Raw genomic sequence first — 14,476 nt, forward strand, 5'->3', positions numbered from 1 at the left:
AGATTAGGGGGATGTATTTATCCTGAGTTTACATAACAAACCACAAGTTGACAGCACACACGTAGGCATCCATGAGCAGAGAAGTGGACTTTCTGCCATTATCAAAGTACAATGAAAAACATTTCATTTCATTAGTTCTTCACTCAACTCTGGAACGTCTGGACAAAAAAAAAGATGCATACATCTGGATGCTCTGTATCGATTACAGCCTGGCATCTAATACCATCATCCCCTCAAAACTAATCAATAAGCTTCAAGAACTGGGCCTCAGTACCTCCTTGTGCAATTGGATCCTGGATTTCCTCACTTGTAGACCCCAGTCAGTTCAGATTGGCAACAACATCTATCCATTATCTCCGCCAGCACAGGTGAACCACAAGGCTGTGTGCTTAGCCCCTGATCTACTTGCTTTACACCTATGACTGTGGCTAAGCTTAGCTCCAATGTCATATTTAAGCTCGCTGACAAACACCACTGTTATAGATGGAATCAAAGGTGGAGATGAATCTGCATACAGGAGGGAGATAGAAAATCTGGCTGAGTGGTTCCACAACAACAACCTCACCAAATGTCAGCAAAAAACAACGAACTGATTATAGGCCTCAGGAGGAGAAAACCAGAGGTCCATGAACCAGGCCTCATTGGGGGATCAGTAACTTTACGTTCCTCAATGTTATCATTTTGGAGGACCTGTCCTGGGCCCAGTACATGAGTGCAATTACAAAGAAAGCATGGCAGTGTCTCTACTTCCTTAGGAGTCTGAGAAGAATTGGCATGACATCTAAAACTTTGACAAACTTCTATAGAGGTGTGATGGAGAGTATTGACTGGTTGCAACACAGCCAGGTATGGAAACACCAGTGCCTTTGAACAGAAACCCTACAAAAAGTAGTGGATATGGGCCAGTCCATCCCCACCATTGAGCACATCTACAGGGAGTGTTGTTGCAGGAAAAGCAGCATCCGTCTTCAGGGGCCCCCACCACCCAGGCCATGCTCTCTTCTCACTGCTACCTGCAGGAAGAAGGTCAGCCACCAGGTTCAGGAACAATTATTACCCCTCGACCATCAGGCTCTTTAACCAGAGTGGATAACCTCACTCAACTCCACTTGCCCCATCACTGAACTGTTTCCACAACCAATGGGCTCACTTCAAGGGCTCTTCATCTCACATTCTCTATATTTATTGTTATTTTTTCTTTGTATTTGCATAGTTTGTTTTCTTTTGCACTCTTGTTATCCCTCCATTTTGCGTGGTCTTCCACTGATTCTATTGAGTATGCCTGCAAGAAATTGAATCTCAGGCTACTTTGCTAATAAATTTACTTCGAACTTTGAAAACCCACATATACTATTTGTGATGCTCCAATGAATGGAACCATATAGCAGCAGAAGTCAGTGCCTTCAGGGGAGGAGGAAGGCTAGGTTTTTATGACAAGGTGTTGTTCAGAGCATTACTTACACATAATATGAAAATCATACATCCTCTGTTCCTGGTTGCTCACAGTCTTAAAGATTTTTAAGCCATTGATATCCATCCCACCTATCCTGAGAGGTATAAAATTGCTTTGCTTACATTGGCTACATTATCCATGACCATGATTGTTCTGTAGAAAAATTTGCTAAGAAGTGATTTGCCTTCTAGGCAGTGTCTTTACAAGACAGGTGACACTCCCCCCCCCCCTCCAGCCAATATCAATACTTTTCTGCTCGTATGACCATCCATCTCCTGCTCCCATGGCTTCACGTCACCCTGATCTTGGGGCTAAGCAGGTGCTTCATCTTGCCCAGAGGTGACCTGCAGGCTAGCGGAGGGAAGGAGCGTCTTACACCTCCTTTGGTAGAGACACATCTCCATCCCAGCACCCAACTTAAGAATTTATTTTACGTTTGTCTCTCAACACTTGTGTAAGCATCATTATCATCTGCCCAATTTTGTCTTTGGTACTCTTGTCTGGGATGTTACATAAGACATATATCAAAACATACTAATTTTAATTTCACTTTGCTTTTCCTTTTTATGATATAGAAGATTTAATCAAAATTTTAATTTTTTTGCAAATACTTTAAACCAGAGTCCAACACCTCTCTGTTTATTTCCAGCTCCTAAAAATTTTATGGTGTAGTTGACAATTCCAGGTCATGTTGAAATACATAAGGGACGATTGATATGTTGAAAAAAGATAGATTTCAGTAGATTCCTGTGATTTGCCTTTCCACAGACAGCCACAAAACAAAGGAACACCATGGAAACTGTTCACAGAAAAACATCAAGCACCCAACATGCAAAAAAACAGAAGAAATCGCAGAAAAAGTGAGCAAAAAAAACACAGACTATAAAACACCAAACCACAAATCATCGAAACAGTCCAAGCATATTCAGCTCAGTTCAGTTCAATCTGGCTCTGTGTCGTTCGTCAACTTCAGGCCACAGAGCCAGTCCACCCCGATCAAGATTGCACAAAATAGCAACAAAAAAAAAAGCAACCAAAAACCAGGAGGTTATTTAAAATACTATGTACATATTGTTAGGTACTGAAGCATTGCTTTTCACTGACCCACAACAGCACCATGTTGGCTCGTGAATCTTCATTACTTTGACCTCCATTTCCTTATTAATTTGAGTTCCTCACTAACTAATGTAATTAAAATGTGACACATAGGGAGCAAATTCAATGCCATTTTGTAGAGTTTTATTTTTAAGCAAATTTCATCCTTATTTTTCAAATATATTTAAATTTTTCCCCCTTTCCTTCCTTGAATTTTATCTATGTTAAACCCAGTCCTTAAATACAAGTGAGCACAGGTGATTTGCTTGGTAGCTCAATGTGAACAGTTGTGAGGGACAAGAAGAGGTACGGGTAGTTTTGTGGTATTAGAAATGAATTTGGATTGCAGATCCACTGTGCTCTAAGCCTCCTGTGATGGCACGTGTTCATTTCAATTCATGCCATGTCCACATGGTCCTGATTTTGAGAGAATTCTGATTGAAAGAGTAAGTCAGAATAAAATCCTTCTCTGATTGGCCTCAATCCTTTTAACAGAAATGAATCTCTCCAAAGCTATTAGCGGTCAATTAACATGCCATGTGACTGTCATCTTGAGTTCAGAGTCAGGCTGATTCTCACTGACGTTTGTTGCGAAATATGTTGTTTGTGGCAGCAGTACTGTATAATACATAAGAAATTGCTATAAGTTACAATAAGGAATATAAAACAATACAGATAACTGGTGCAAAGAGGGCAAAATCACGAAGTAATGTTCATGGACCATTCAGAAATCTGCTGGTAGAAGGACGAAGATATTTCTAAAACCTTGAGTGTGTATTTTCAGGCTCCAGGACTTCCTCCCTAAAGGTAGTAATATGAAGAGGGCATATTCTGGGTGGTGAAGGTCCTTAGTAATGGATGAAGCCTTCTTGAGGCATTGCCTTTTGAAGATGCTGGGGAGGCGTGTGCCTACAATGGAGCTGGCTGAGTTTACAACCCTCTGTTCCTGTGCATTGGCACCCTTTTACCAAAATCATCCAGAAGTCCACAAATGACCATGCCACTCCTGTTAAAAAGTGACCTACTGCACCTTACTGTTGACTTTTAACACCAGAAATAGTAATTGATTTGCTGGATTTTAGTTTTGCAATCATGTGACATTATGTAAGCATTGTCTGTTAGTCAACTGCAAATGTTTGACTAACAGTGTTTCTTAATATCCTCATTGATGCAGTCTTTTAGGGGTCATTCGATATTTTGAGCACTTATGAGCAAGAACATTCAATTGGCAATGATGAAACTGAATTAAGAAGTCAGAAAATGCCAGCACACACACACACACACACACACACAAAATGTTAGAAGAACTCAGCAGATCAGACATAATCTACGGAAGGAATAAACAGTTGAAGTTTCTGGCCAAGTCTAATCCTTGGACTGTGTTGGTCGTTGATGCAAAACAACTCATTCCACTGAATGTTTTGATGTATGTGTAACAAATCAAGATTTAAACTGAGTAGCTTTCTATCTTGTTTCAGAGGGAGAGGGTGGGTCTGGAGTCACATTTACGCCAAATTGAGTAACATGGCGGATATTCTACCCTAAATGAGCTCCTCCATTTTTGTTCTCTATGTGACTCCACTCGTCCCTCCCCACTGATCTTCCTCCTGGCAATTATCCTTGCAAGCATGACAAGTGCTACAACTGCCCTATACCTCCTCCCTTACTACTATCAGAGCCCCAAGCAGTCCCTCCCGGTGAGGTGATACTTCACCTGCAAGTCTGTTGGGTCATCCATTGTATCTAATGCTCCATTGATGAGACCCTATGCAGATCTGAGGACCACTTTATTGAACACTTACACTCTGCCACAAAGGGCAGGATCTCCCAGGGGCTTCCCATTTCAATCTGACTTCTCATTCCCATTCTGCCACGTCTGTCCCTGGCAGCCTCGACTACCATGAATGATGAGGCCAAGCTCAGGTTTGAGGAGCAACATTTCATACTCCATCTGATGGTATGAACATCAATTTCTCCAGCTTCTGGCAATTTCTCCGCCATTCTCTCCTCTCCTTTTCTGTTCCCCATTCTGGTTCCCCTCTCACCCTTTCTCTTCTCCCCACCTGCCCATCACCTCTTTCTGGTGCTCCTCCTTACCTTTTTTCATGGTTCACTCTCCTCTCCAATTAGATTCCTTCTTCAGCCCTTTACCTCTCCCACCTATTGTCTCCCAGCTTCTTACTACATTTACCCACCTCCCCTACCTACCGTCCTTCCCCCTCACCTATTACCTGCCAGCTTGTACTCCACCCTTCCCCCACCTTCTATCTCCTCTCCAATCAGATGCCTTCTTCTCCAGCCCATTTAGCTTTCCCACCTACCTGGGTTCACCTATCACCTTCCAGCTTCTGCTACTTCCCCTCTTCCCCACCACCCCCACACCACTTCCTTTTTATTCTATCATATTCACCCTTCCTTTCCAGTCCTATTGAAGGGTCTCAGCCCAGAACATCAACTGTTTATTTATTTCCATGGATGCGGCCTGACCTGCTGAGTTACCCCAGGGTTTTTGTGTGTCTAAGTCAATCATTCTGACCTCAGAATATCAGTACAGTAACCAAATTCATAGATAGGCACATGGATGATAGAAAAATGGAGGGAAGGATTTGATTGATCTTAGGGTTAGTTAAAGCGTTGGCAGAACATCATGTGCCAAAGGTTCTATACTGTGTTCTATGTTCTCAAGCAGTTACAACAATTGGAAGAACATTTGAAGTATAGTTACTAATGTAACCTGGTAAACAACTAAACAGGTGCCCATTAATATCAATGTGTTAATGGAATTGTCCCTCAGTAAGGCTGAGTGAGGGATAAATATTGGTTGGGAGAAAAGGAGAACACCCCTTCTTTTCTTTGAAATATTTCAGGGGGAGTTTTGTTGTCCAGCTAGCTGCGCAAACAAGGCCTCTGTTAAAGCAACAGAGGAACATAAGGAGCCCAGATGTAAGGTTTTAACTCAAGATGTTGACAATTCATTCATCCTCACAGATGCTGCCCAAACTGCTGAGTTCCTCTTGCTTCAGATTCAGCATCTACCATCTCTTGTGCCTCTGTTAAATCATCATCATTATTATGTACCATGTCATATGACATAGGCAATTGTTCTCAACAAATTTTTCTACAGAAGTGCCCTTCTTCTGGGCAGTGTTGTTACAAGATCTGTAACCCTCAGCCATTATCAATACTCTTCAGAGATTGTCTGCCTGGCATCAGTGGTCACATGACCAGAACTTGTGCTCTGCACCGGCTGCTCATACAACCATCCACCACCTGCTCCCATGGCTCTATGTGACTCTGATTGGTGCTACACCTTGCCCAAGGGTGACCTAGCGGAGGAAAGGAGAATCTTACACCTCCTTTGGTGGAGACGTATCTCCACCTGCCACCAACATACTCTGTTAAAGCATCTCATTCAAATGGTAGATAAAGTACCCACACCTCTGGACTCAGTTTTATACCAGCAACTCTCTGACTCAGCGATGACACAACAATCCATTGTCGATATGTAAGATATAAGGGCACTGCCCTCATAATGTCAACAGATGCACTTGCAACCCGGGTCTGAGTGTCGCTACCAGCTGTCAGTTTTGCCCCATTGAACCCAGGAGATCTGAGACCAACTCTTCATCTTCTCAGCCAGCTGACGCCATGTTCTGGACCTTGGTTTTACTGATTCTTTTTGCTGTACTCTGGTACACGCAGAAGTATATTACTCCGAAAGCTTCCGAAGAAAGGACGGATTGCGAGCATAGTGAAGATAGTGAAGAACCTGAGACGCCGGAGAAGCACGCGGCCGATTGTTCGTTTGAATGAGCTCTAAGGACTGAGAAATAAACAGTGAAGAATGTGACCAATTTGATTCTGTATTTCCTTATTTCTGAAAGTTCAAAAGAAGTTGAAAGTAAATTCATTATCAAAGTAACTGAGGCTAGGGGAGAAAAAAACCAGAGGACATGGGTTAAGGGTGAAGGGGGAAAAGTTTAAAGGGAACATTAGTTGGGGGGGCTTCTTCACACAGAGAGTGGTGGGAGTGTGGAATGAGCTGCCAGATGAACTGGTAAATGCGGGTTCACTTTTAACATTCAAGAAAAACTTGGACAGGTACATGGACTAGAGGTGTATGGAGGGATATGGTCCAGGTGCAGGTCAGTGGGACTAGGCAGAAAAATGGTTTGGCACAGCCAAGAAGGGCCAAAAGGCCTGTTTCTGTGCTGTAATGTTCTATGGGTTGTATGTAATGTTCCTGCAGCATGTGGGAAATCAGGGATACTTCCAGTGCCCCTGACGACTATGTGTGCAGGAAGTGTGTCCAACTGCAGCTTCTGGCAGACTGCATTGAGCGTCTGGAGCTGCGATTGGATTCATACTGGAGCATCCGTGATGCTGAGAAAGTCGTGAATAGCACGTTCAGTGAGTTGGACACACCGCAGGTAAAGGCTACACAGGCAGAAAGGGAAGGGGTGGCCACTAGACAGCGTAACAGTAGCCAGGTAGTGCAGGAGTCCCCTGAGGTCATCTCCCTCCTAAACAGATATACTGTTTTGGATACTGTTGGAGGAGATGTCTCATCAGGGGAAGGCAGCAGCAGCCAAGTTCATTGCACCATGGGTGGCTCTGCGGCACAGGAGGGAAGGAAAAGGAGTGGGAGAGCTATAGTGATAGGGCATTCGATTGTAAGGGGAATAGATAGGCTTTTCTGCGGCCGCAAACGAGACTCCAGGATAGTATGTTGCCTCTCTGGTGCAAGGGTCAAGGACGTCTGAGTGGCTGCAGGACATTCTGGAATGGGATGGTGAACAGCCAGTGGTCGTGGTGCACATAGGTACCAACAATATAGGTAAAAAACGGGATGAGGTCCTACAAGGTGAATTAGGGAGTTAGGAGATAAACTAAAAAGTAGGACCACAAAGGTAATAATCTCTGGATTACTACCAGTGCCATGTGCTAGTCAGAGTAGAAATAGGAGGATATTTCAGATGAATACGTGGCTTGAAAAATGGTGCAAGGGGGAGGGATTCAAATTTCTGGGACATTGGAACCAGTTCTGGGGGAGGTGGGACCCGTATAAACAGGACGGTCTGCACCCGGGCTGGACTGGAACCAATGTCCTAGGGGGAGCGTTTGCTACTGCTGTTCAGGAGGCTTTAAACTAATGTGGCAGGGGGATGGGAACAAATGCAGAGAGACAGAGGGGTGTAAAATGAGGGTAGAAGCAAAAAAGTAGTAAGGTGAAAAGTAAAAGTGGCAGGCAGGCAAATTCAGGGCAAAAAGCAAAAAGGGCCACTTTTCAACATAATTGTATAAGGGCTAAGAGTGTTGTAAAAACAAGCCTGAAGGCTTTGTGTGTCAATGCGAGGAGCATTCGTAACAAGGTGGATGAATTGAATGTGCAGATAGTTATTAATGAATATGATATAGTTGGGATCACAGAGACATGGCTCCAGGGTGACCAAGGATGGGAGCTCAACATCCAGGGATATTCAATATTCAGGAGGGATAGACAGGAAAGAAAAGGAGGTGGGGTAGCATTGCTGGTTAGAGAGGAGATTAACGCAATAGAAAGGAAGGACATTAGCCTGGAGGATGTGGAATCGATATGGGTAGGGCTGCATAACACTAAGGGGCAGAAAACGCTGGTGGGAGTTGTGTACAGGCCACCTAACAGTAGTAGTGAGATTGGGGATGGCATTAAACAAGAAATTAGAAATGCGTGCAATAAAGGAACAGTAGTTATAATGGTGACTTCAATCTACATATAGATTGTGTGAACCAAATTGGTAAGGGTGCTGAGGAAGAGGATTTCTTGGAATGTATGCGGGCTGGTTTTCTGAACCAACATGTTGAGGAACCAACTAGAGAGCAGGCCATTCTAGATTGGGTATTGAGCAATGATGAAGGGTTAGTTAGCAATCTTGTCGTGCGAGGCCCCTTGGGTAAGAGTGACCATAATATGGTGGAATTCTTCATTAAGATGGGGAGTGACATAGTCAATTCAGAAACAAAGGTTCTGAACTTAAAGAAGGGTAACTTTGAAGGTATGAGATGTGAGTTAGCTGAGATAGACTGGCAAATGATACTTAAAGGGTTGACAGTGGATATGCAATGGCAAGCATTTAAAGATCGCATGGATGAACTACAACAATTGTTCATCCCAGTTTGGCAAAAGAATAAACCAGGGAAGGTAGTGCACCCGTGGCTGACAAGGGAAATTAGGGATAGTATCGAGTCCAAAGAAGAAACATATAAATTAGCAAAAAAAAAGCAGCACACCTGAGGACTGGGAGAAATTCAGAGACAAAGGGCTTAATTAGGAAAGGGAAAAAAGATTATGAGAGAAAGCTGGCAGGGAACATAAAAACTGACTATAAAAGCTTTTATAGATACATGAAAAGAAAAAAATTGGTCAAGACAAACATAGGTCCTTTACAGTCAGAAACAGGGGAATTGATCATAGGGAACAAAGACATGGCAGACCAATTGAATAACTACTTTGGTTCTGTCTTCACTAAGGAGGACATAAATAATCTTCCGGAAATAATAAGGGACCGAGGGTCTAGTGAGATGGAGGAACTGAGGGAAATACATGTTAGTAGGGAAGTGGTGTTAGAGAAATTGAAGGAACTAAAGGCAGATAAATCCCTAGGGCCAGATGGTCTGCATCCCAGAGTGCTTAAGGAAATAGCCCAAGAAATAGTGGATGCATTAGTGATAATTTTTCAAAACTCCTTAGATTCTGGATTAGTTCCTGAGGATTGGAGGGTGGCTAATGTAACCCTACTTTTTAAAAAAGGAGGGAGAGAGAAACCGGGGAATTATAGACCGGTTAGTCTGACATTGGTGGTGGGGAAAATGCTATAGTCGGTTATCAAAGATGTGATAACAGCACATTTGGAAAGAGGTGAAATCATTGGACAAAGTCAGTATGGATTTGTGAAAGGAAAATCATGTCTGACAGATCTTATAGAATTTTTTGAAGATGTAACTAGTAGAGTGGATGGGGAGAGCCAGTGGATGTGGTATATTTAGATTTTCAAAAGGCTTTTGACAAGGTCCCACACAGGAGATTAGTGTGCAAACTTAAAGCACACGGTATTAGGGGTATGGTATTGATGTGGATAGAGAATTGGTTGGCAGACAGGAAGCAAAGAGTGGGAGTAAACGGGACCTTTTCAGAATGGCAGGCAGTGACTAGTGGGGTACCGCAAGGCTCAGTGCTGGCACCCCAGTTGTTTACAATATATATAAATGATTTAGACAAGGGAATTAAATGCAGCATCTCCAAGTTTGTGGATGACACGAAGCTGGGCTGCGGTGTTAGCTGTGAGGAGGATGCTAAGAGGATGCAGGGTGACTTGGATAGGTTAGGTGAGTGGGCAAATTCATGGCAGATGCAATTTAATGTGGATAAATGTTATCCACTTTGGTTGCAAGAACAGGAAAACAGATTATTATCTGAACGGTGGCCGATTAGGAAAAGGGGAGGTGCAACGAGACCTGGGTGTCATTGTACATCAGTTATTGAAGGTGGGCATGCAGGTACAACAGGTGGTGAAAAAGGCAAATGGTATGTTGGCATTCATAGCAAAAGGATTTGAGTACAGGAGCGGGGAGGTTCTACTACAGTTGTACAAGGCCTTGGTGAGACCGCACCTCGAGTATTATGTGCAGTTTTGGTCCCCTAATCGAGGAAAGACATTCTTGCCATAGAGGGAGTACAGAGAAGGTTCACCAGATTGATTCCTGGGATGGCAGGACTTTCATATGAAGAAAGACTGGATCGACTGGGCTTATACTCTCTGGAATTTAGAAGATTGAGGGGGGATCTTATTGAAACCTATAAAATTCTAAAGGGATTGGACAGACTAGATGCAGGAAGATTGTTTCCGATGTTGGAGAAGTCCAGAACGAGGGGTCACAGTTTAAGGATAAAGGGGAAGCCTTTTAGGATCGAGATGAGGAAAAACTTCTTCACACAGAGAATGGTGAATCTGTGGAATTCTCTGCCACAGGAAACAGTCGAGGCCGGTTCATTGGCTATATTTAAGAGGAGGTTAGATATGGCCCTTGTGGCTAAAGGGATCAGGGGGTATGGAGAGAAAGCAGGTACAGGAATTGGATTTGAGTTGGATGATCAGCCATGATCATACTGAATGGCGGTGCAGGCTCAAAGGGCCGAATGGCCTACTCCTGCACCTATTTTCTATGTTTCTATGGTTCTATCAACCTCTGCCTAAAATATACCCAATGACTTGGCCTCTATAGCTGCCTCTGGCAATAAATTCCACAGATCCACCACTCTCTGGCTAAAGAAATTCCTCCTCATCTCCACTCTAATGGACCCCCCCCCCCCCCCCCGTTCTGCGGCTGTGTCCTCTGGTCTTAGACTCCCCTATCATAGGAAACATCCTCCCTATGTTCACTGTATCGAGGCCTTTCAATATTCTGTACTATTCTTCACCTCATTCTTCTGAATTACAGTGAATACAGGCCCAGAGCCATCAAATGCTCCTCATATGATAAGTCATTCAATCTCAGAATCATTTTCATGAACCTTCTTTGACCTCTCTCCATCATCAGCACATCCTCTCTTACAGTACTATATTCTACCCTGAGATTTATTTTATAGAACCATAGAACACTACAGCACAGTACAGGCCCTTCAGCCCTCCATGTTGTGCCGACCCATATAATCCTTTAAAAAAAGTACTAAACCCACACTTTAATACAAAAGTACTAAAACCTTCCATTTTTCTTTCATTTATGTGCCCGTCCAAGAGGCTCTTAAATGCCCTTAATGTTTTAGCCTCCACCACCATCCCTGGCAAGTCATTCCAGGCACTCACAACCCTCTGTGTAAAAAACTTACCCCTGATGTCTCCCCTGAACTCCCCTCCCTTAATTTTGTACATATGCCCTCTGGTGTTTGCTATTGGTGCCCTGGGAAACAGGTACTGACTATCCACCCTATCTATGCCTCTCATAATCTTGTAGACCTCTATCAAGTCCCCTCTCATCCTTCTACGCTCCAAAGAGAAAAGTCCCAGCTCTGCTAACCTTGCTTCATGTGACTTGTTCTCCAAACCAGGCAACATCCTGGTAAATTTCCTCTGCACCCTCTCCATAGCTTCCACATCCTTCCTATAATGAGGTGACCAGAATTGAACACAATACTCTAAGTGCGGTCTCACCAGAGATTTGTTGAGTTGCAACATGACCTCTCTACTCTTGAACTCAATCCCCCTGTTAATGAAGCCTAGCGTCCCATAGGCCTTCTTAACTACCCTATCAACCTGCGCAGCGACCTTGAGAGATGGATTTGAACCCCAAGGTCACTCTGTTCATCCACACTCTTAAGTAATTGATACTCAGTCTTCTGGTTTGTCCTTCCAAAATGCATCACCTCACACTTGTCCGGATTGAACTCCATCTGTCACTTTTCTGCCCAACTCTCCATCCTGTCTGTATCCTCTTGTAACCTTCGACAACCGACAGCTCCATCCACAACTCCTCCAATCTTCGTGTCATCCACAAACTTACTCCTTCTGCCTCTGCATCCAAGTCATTTATAAAAATCACAAAGAGCAGGGGTCCCAGGACAGATCCCTGCCACACTCCACTAGTCACCGACCTCCAGGCAGAATACTTTCCTTCCACAACTACCCTCTGCCTTCTTCCTTTAACCAATTTTTTTATCCAAACAGCCAAGGTTCCACTTATCCCATGCCTCATGACTTTCTGGATGAGTCTCTCATGTGGGACCTTGTCAAATGCTTTGCTAAATAAATGTATTGTGGGCATTCACAGTAAATACAAAGAAACATGATAGAATCATTGAAAAACCGCACACAACACAAGAAACAACCAATTTGCAAAAGGCAACAAAATGCAATTACAAAAAGAAAAAAAAACAAAATAATAATACAGTAAATTAATAAGCGATAAATATTGGGAACATGAGAGGAAGACCCCTTGAAAGTGAGAAGTAGAGAAATAAGAGGGAAAAAGTGGCGAAAAAGAGAAAAATTATATATCTAAAAGTAATAAAAAAATAGTCTTAAAATGTCAAAGAGAACTTTACAATCTTGTGGAATGAAATTTTTACAATTTAATGTCTGGGTCAGAGGGGCTGATCATCACTGCTTTAACAATGACTATATTTTCAAACATTAAAGCATTAAAGTAAGTACATGGAAGGAAGGGGTATAGAGGGTTATGGTCCAGATGCAAATCAGTGGGACTAAGCACGGTAACAGTTCATTGTGGACTAGATGGGCTGAAGGGCCTATTGGTGTGCTGTAGTGCTCTATCACTATACTGTATTTAACATTCTGTGGTATTATTGATCAGAGAAACTGCAATTCCAGTAAACTATTAAGTGTAATCTGGAGGTTTAAGACAAGATATCATGTGAGGCAGCGTGGACTGGTGTAAATGGTGTCGGCTTTCATAACAAGGGGAGTTGAGTATAGGAGTAAAGAGGTCCTTCTGCAGCTGTACAGGGCCCTGGTGAGACCACACCTGGAATATTGTGTTCAGTTTTGGTCTCCAAATTTGAGGAAGGACATTATTCTTGCTATTGAGGGAGTGCAGCATAGGTTCACAAGGTTAATTCCCGGAATGGCGGGACTGTCATATGTTGAAAGATTGGAGCAACTGGGCATGTATACACTGGAATTTAGAAGGATGAGAGGGGATCTGATTGAAACATGTAAGATTATTAAGGGATTGGAACGCTAGAGGCAGGAAACATGTTCCCGATGTTGGGGGAGTCCAGAACTAGAGGCCACAGTTTAAGAATAAGGGGTAGGCCATTTAGAATGGAGTTCAGGACTTTTTCACCCAGAGAGTTGTGTATCTATGGAATGCTCTGCCTCAGAAGGCAGTGGAGGCCAATTCTCTGGATACTTTCAAGAGAGAGTTAGATAAAGCTCTTAAAGATAGCAGAGTCAAGGGATATGGGGAGAGGGCAGGAACAGGATACTGATTGTGGATGATCAGCCATGAGCACATTGAATGGAGGTGCTGGCTCAAAGGGCCGAATGGCCTACTCCTGCACCTATTGTCTAAATCAGTCTGCAAAGAGCGGCAACTCATTTACATTACACCCTGGACTCTGGAATGCTGCAGAGTGTCTAATTCAGCAGTTTCAGATACAGTGGAGTCCAATTGATTGGAACACATTGGGGCCAGTTAAGTTTGGCCCAATTAAGCAGGTGTCCCAATTAGCCAAAGTTTCATGGAAATAGTTAAAAAAGACAAACTGAGGAACAAATTCTGTATTTAAATGAAATACAGAACAAATCGGGACACTAGCAATAGTACTACAGTACTATAAAGCTGTGATTTAGTTCCTAACAGTATTCAACAGAGGAATTCATCCAGTGTACGCAATGAACAAAATCAGTGGAGAACACCTGGAGCAGATAAGATTGCCTTCATACAAACTTTTGACGATTGCATCCTACAAATTTTCAGTTGCATTGTAATATTCAAGATGATTATCCATAACTTCAAATTCTTCATAGTTTCTAAGTTGTTGAAGGAGTGAAGTCATTTCATTTTCACACCCGGCCATTTCAAGCATCGCCAAGCCTGAATGCTGAGCCAAACAGTTCTGAATTGTCTTATTGCTTATTTCTCACCAACTATCAGTAACAAAATGACTGCTTTTTGAACACGTGATTATATTTAAAAACTGGTTGCTTTAAGTACAGTGGAGCGTCCAATGGCCACATAAATGCACGCAATTGACACTAGTTATAACCTGTTCAGCAACAGTCCCCTGTCCCAGTTAAGTGGCACAGTGTACCAAATGAATGAAAAGAATCCTTTAAGAGTTGTACCAAATGAAGAGAACTCTTTAAGAGTTGTACCAAATAAGAAGCTACCCTGATTAACCGATGGCCCAATTAACTGGGATCCATTGTG

The sequence above is a fragment of the Hypanus sabinus genome, assembly GCF_030144855.1.
Source record: "Hypanus sabinus isolate sHypSab1 chromosome X1 unlocalized genomic scaffold, sHypSab1.hap1 SUPER_X1_unloc_11, whole genome shotgun sequence".
Lineage (NCBI taxonomy): Eukaryota > Metazoa > Chordata > Chondrichthyes > Myliobatiformes > Dasyatidae > Hypanus > Hypanus sabinus.